The sequence below is a fragment of the Mus caroli genome, chromosome 1, assembly GCF_900094665.2.
Source record: "Mus caroli chromosome 1, CAROLI_EIJ_v1.1, whole genome shotgun sequence".
In the NCBI taxonomy this organism is placed as follows: Eukaryota; Metazoa; Chordata; class Mammalia; order Rodentia; family Muridae; genus Mus; species Mus caroli.
The window spans coordinates 143932024-143938023 of record NC_034570.1 but is presented as its reverse complement, the minus strand read 5'-3'; positions in this window follow the sequence as shown (position 1 = coordinate 143938023).

Sequence of the window (6000 nt, the reverse complement as noted above, 5' to 3'; positions counted from 1 at the left end):
GCAGTGGGGAACAATGGAACAAGGCCTTCATCTAAAGAGCCGGCCTGCTAATCTCTCACAGAAGGCCTCTCAGCGCTCCCAGCCATGTCCTCCACCAAGCCAAGCCACCCACGGAACAAGCCAAGGACGCTCTCCCGGAGGAATCCAGCCGGAGCACCCCTCTTTTCCCCTTTGGCCCCGGGCTAGACCCAGCCCTCGGGCCACCACTGCATTCTCAGCTCTTCCTTGGCATCTGGGTGCTCAAGAGCCTGAGAACCAGATGGTCCCAGCCTCTCTGCAGGCCCGGGGACCCCCGAGCCGACTCCAACTGTCCCCGGGGATCTCAGACTGGGATCCCCCATCCCCAGAGCAGTGTCCAGAGGCTTCACACAGTGCTGGTTGGGGATAAGTGCACTCAAAACTCCCACATCCCGAAGGGACCCGTCCTCTCCCCATAACCCCACACCACCTTTAATGTGGTGGCACCTTCTGTGACAGGCCAGGTGGAACATGGAAGGAACAAACTGCTGTTTTGCCAGCTTGCCCTCCTCACCCTAGCTGGTGAGGTCACCTCTTGTTTGGTTGTATCATTTGCTCACCAACATTAGAAGGAGCTTCTTTGACGGGCAGCTCTCCAGGATCCTCCAGGCCTTCAGTGCGATTGGGACTTCAGAGCCTCGAAGCCTCATGGACTGATCAGCTACCAGATTCTAGGACTCTCTGGAGTAAGACAGCCAATGTTGTAATACCCAGATACATCCCATTAGCTGGTCTAAACACACACACACGTTCTATCAGCTCTGTACCTTTAAAAGACCCAACTAGTGCACCAACTAACTATACTGGTGTATTTCTGTTACTTACCTGCAGTAATGGGTGTGAGTTTTCCGGGGGATAGAGAAGCTCTCATAAATGACCTTCAGGAAGCTCCCTTCCCCCTGTCTCTTCTCCCCTCTCCCTGTCCTTTCTTTCTCCCTGTCTTCAGGGAAGGTCTCAGGTCTCATCCCTTGCAATCTTATTTATTTGTCTATTTTTTTTTTTTTCTTTTTGGCTTTTCGAGACAGGGTTTCTCTGTATAGCCCTGGCTGTCCTGGAACTTACTTTGTAGACCAGGCTGGCCTCGAACTCAGAAATCCGCCTGCCTCTGCCTCCCGAGTGCTGGGATTAAAGGTGTGCGCCACCACGCCCAGCTTATTTGTCTATTTTTGTAGCATAGGCTGTCCTTGAACTCACTATGTATCAGAGGTTGGCTTTGAACCGATCCTTGCTCCTACCTCCTGAGAGCTGTCTTCCCTTTGCAATCGTTACGCTCTGAGCAGAAGACAGTAAGTATTTTCGCTAAGCATCACCTCATTTTGAATAATACTTTTTTCACACCATTCTTATTTTAGCTCCACACCATCCTTTTATATTTATTTGTATCTCCCTTCACTATAAAAACACATGCGTTCATTTTAATTTTTTAGTTAATTTTTTTACTTACATTTTATTTTACCTAAAATAGGAAAACTATTAGTTTTTCCTCGAATAAGGTCAAATCTGTATAGTATTAACTCAGTTGTGTTCCTAACATTCTTAAGGAGTAATTTAGATAAAATATAATTTCCCTCACCACATTAATGTTTAACCTAAACTGAAGAAACGTGAGTGATTTCAGCTTTGTAAAATAAACACTAAACCATGTAGACACAGACCATTCTTTCCAACAGATGATCCTGAGGGCTTGCTTAGAGGAAGGCTTTGTGGTAGAGGCATAGGGCTCACATGTATATGCAAACAAAACACTCATATACACATAAAATAATAAAATAAAACTGCAAAATCAATTAAGTAACTGCAAGGGTTATGTTAATAGAGGGCTCTAAGCAGAGACCTCCGGAGCTTTGATAAAGCACGTGTCTTAGTCAGGGTTTCTATTCCTGCACAAACATCATGACCAAGAAGCAAGTTGGGGAGGAAAGGGTTTACTCAGCTTACAATTCCATACTGCTGTTTATCCCCAAGGAAGAAGTCAGGACTGGAACTCAAGCAGGCCAGAAAGCAGGAGCTGATGCAGAGGCCATGGAGGGATGTTCTTTACTGGCTGGCTTCCTCTGGCTTGCTCAGCCTGCTCTCTTATAGAACCAAGACTACCAGCCCAGAGATGGTCCCACCCACAAGGGCCCTTGATCACTAATTGAGAAAATGCCTTACAGTTGTATCTCATGGAGGCATTTCCTCAACTGAAGCTCCTTTCTCTGTGATAACTCCAGCTGTGTCAAGTTGACACAAAACTAGCCAGTACAGCACTGGTAAACCGTGTTTACTGTCTTCATACAGCAAACAGCAAACCATTAAAACAGTTGTCCAATCATTCAAGCCTACAGTGTATTTACCTAAAATCACCAAGTCCTCCAGGCAAATGTATGGCTTCCGTTTAAGTCACTGGAATCGCTGAATTAATTACATTTCTTAAGAATTCATCTAAATAGACACATTGAGGCTGGGAGAAAATTTTAAAATAGCAAAGTGTTTCTAGATTCTCTGATTGTCACAGTTAGACCCCAATCTTCTTTCTGTAGTGAAGTCGGGCAGTCCCACCTTTGAACCCAAATCCAATCCAATCTTCTGTTAGGCTTCCTGGAAAAGAACCACCCAGGGATGTTTGGGGATTTCTGTGCAACCTAGCCCGGGAAACGTTGCACCCCATGATATAGCTACCAAATCCTTGAGCTCTTTCAGACTTCTCAGGCTCTGTCCAACTGGGCTAAAAATAGCTTCCAGTTATCCTAAGGAGTTAAACGGGGTTATTTAAATACAGGGCTCTTACATCTAGATTAAGATATCAGACTCACAGAGAACCATGGAGACCTGATTGGATGAGCTAAAAGGGCGTTGTGTAAGATCTGACATCGGTTGTACGTAGTGGAAGAGTGACCGGAGGTAATGTGGGAAGGAAAATGTGCCCTCACGAGATAAATCTTGTTTACTGTTGATTTTGGGGAGAAGAATCGCTGTAGAATATCATATATGTCATAAAGATTAGAGTAGGCATTTCTTGTTTTACTTGATATGTAATTTAATCTTTGTTGTTATGGAAAGGCGGGTTTATCCAGTGAAAGACTGGATTGCTTTAATGATGTAACCTAAGAAGAACTCGAGGACAGTCAGTCTCAGCCTTCCTAACACCGCAGCCCTTTAGTACGGTTCCTCATGTTGTGGTGACCCCACAACCATAAAATTATTTTCGGTGCTACTTCATAACTATTATTTTGTTACTTTTAAGAATCATAATGTAAATATCTGTGTTTTCTGATAGTTGCGACCCACCTGTCGAGAAGCATTGCTCCTGATTTGTGGTGCTGTGTGGATTTGTGGGGGAGACTGACAGCTCACACTGAGAATATTAATGGGTCCTGCTTTGTGGGGATGATGGCCAGGAGTGCACTCATTCACACCGGGCAGGTGCTGGGCACATCAGCTCCCAATACAGTCTGGTTGGCCTTGTCACAACTGTCAACATTACTGCTATAAATTTAAAATGTGTCCAGTGTTTTCTATTTAAGACAGAATATCAGGGTCTACTTGTGACAGAGTGCTTTTTGTTGTTGGTTTGGTTTTTTTCGAGGCAGGGTTTCTCTGTATAGCCCTGGCTGTCCTGGAACTCACTCTGTAGACCAGGCTGGCCTTGAACTCAGAAATCCACCTGCCTCTGCCTCTGTCTCCCAAGTGCTAGGATTAAAGGCATGCGCCACCACCTCCCGGTTGAATGCTTCATTCGAGTTACGAAAGGTGGAAATGCTGTCTGTTTAAATTTACAAGTGTGTTTAGAAACATCCTTTCCACCTTCCCTGAGCAGGAGTCAGGACTCTGATGAAGGGGTAACCACTTCACTTCCAACTTGCCTTGTCAAGTTTGCTTGGGGATCAGCCCTGACCCACACACACACCACAGCACCACAGGAGAGAGTGTCACCCAAGTTGGGTCTTTGGCTCTCTTTCCAGTCTGTGTCTGAGGCACAGATAGACAGATATGAAAGGAAGTATTAACTTCTGTTGGGTGACATCTACTCAATGTCTCTTTCAGGACTTTGCTCACCTTCGGGTTTGGTTTGGTTTTCTTTGTCTGTTATGTCTTTTCCTAGGTAAGTCTTTCCATGTCTCCTTATACCAAAAATGAATATTCCCGTTGGAAATACATCAAAAGAGATGCAAATAAGTTGTGGGTAGTGTGTGTGTTGTGTGTATGTGTGTGCTTGGTGAGTGTGTGCGTGTGCAGTGTGATGTGTGTGTGTGTGCTTGTGTGTGTGTTGATTTCCCACCACTTTCTCTGGCTAACTGTACCACTAGCCAACCTCACACAGTGTCAGCTCCCCTAGGCTCTGCTCTGGCTTCTTGGGAGCTCTGAAACCTGCTGAGAGCACTTTGTATGTGTTGCTGCACAAAGTGGAATTGTGCCGCTTCAGCTCGAGTTCCGCTTGAGGGAATATGGTTTCCTGGAGTGCAGCCAACCCGGGAGAATGTGTGCAGCCGATCCAGGAAACACTGAACCATTTCCATTTAAGGGCACTTTCCTTTACCCATTAAGAACAAAGCCGGAATTCGTTTGGTTTTCTTTTCTTTTCTTTTTTTCTTTTTTTTCTTTTCTCCTAACCTCTGTGTTTTTACATTTGAAATTCTAATTTGAATGGTGCTATATTTAGAACTTTCTGGGGGACACTTTTTGGAGGGCAGGGAACTGGGGCCCACAAGTCAGTCTCTATAGTTGGCATGCTAATAGCCGGTGCTTCAGTGTTTTATCATAAGTGAGTCTAAAAGCCGGTGACATGCCAGGCATTCCTGCGGAAAGTTAAATAAGGGAATAATGGAACCAGCGGCAAAAAACAACATGTCACTTGTAATTCTATTTGGGGCTTCGGCGTCTTGGAGAAGCGACAGTTCTGTAAAATGATTTACACAGCATTGTAAAAAGAAAATTCCCTTGGGTGATGGCTGAATTGGAAAAAAAAAAAAAAAAAACCACAACAATAACAGCCAAAGGGGACTTCCAGGGCTCAGCGGTGCAGCCACGCCCAATGGGAATGCCCCAGAACCTTCCGGTACGTGGCTGGACAGACGCAAGTGAAGGTGGCAGCTTTGGGAGCATGAAAGCTGGGTTTGAAATTCGTACCTGTAAGCAAATATTCTGGAGAGGCATGGCTACCTTTAGAGGTCACCAAAATGAACCGGAAGAGGGGGTCCTCCTGAAATTCCCACATACCCTTTCGGCCACAAGGACTAAGATGGCAGCTTCGAGCTTCTCAGAGCAGCAGAGCTGGCTTCGCTCCTGAATTTGCTGATCTGTTTCTGGCAGTGGCTTAGCTCTTGCACATTTGACTGCAATCTCAACTTAATGTTCAAATACAGCTTTTTGAGGCCTCCCTCCTTTAAAATAGTCTTATTTTATTTTTATTTTTAATCTGGTATCTATGTCTATGTGTGTATCTGTGTGAGTGGGTGCCAGTGCCAGAGGAGGCCAGAGGTGTCAGCTCTCTGAAGTTGGTTACAAGTTGCCTGATGTGATGAGGCAGGGAACCAAACTTGGGTCCTCTGCAGAATCAGGGAGGTATCACTGTAGCTCCACCCCCTTAATATCACTTTACTGACACATAATTCATATTCTACCAAGTTTACCAATTTTTGAAGCACAGGGTGTATAGCAACTGGGGAGAACATTTGCCTAATATGCCCCACCCTCAGTACATCGATAATTGATTAATTTAATTAATAAATAATTAATTAAACAAGCAAGCCAAACTTAATGACGTTAGGTATACAATTAAATTACCTGTATGCGTGTGCTTAAATGTTTATGTGTGGTGTGTGTCGGTGAATTTAAATGTGGAGGCCAGATGATAACCTGGGATATCACCCCTCAGGTGGCAGTTATTTTGTTTTTTGAGATAGGACCTCTCACTTACCCAGAGCTCTCCCATTTACCTGAGCTGGCCAGACACAGAGTCCCAGGGATCTGCCTGCTTCCACCTTCCATCACAGGGATAGC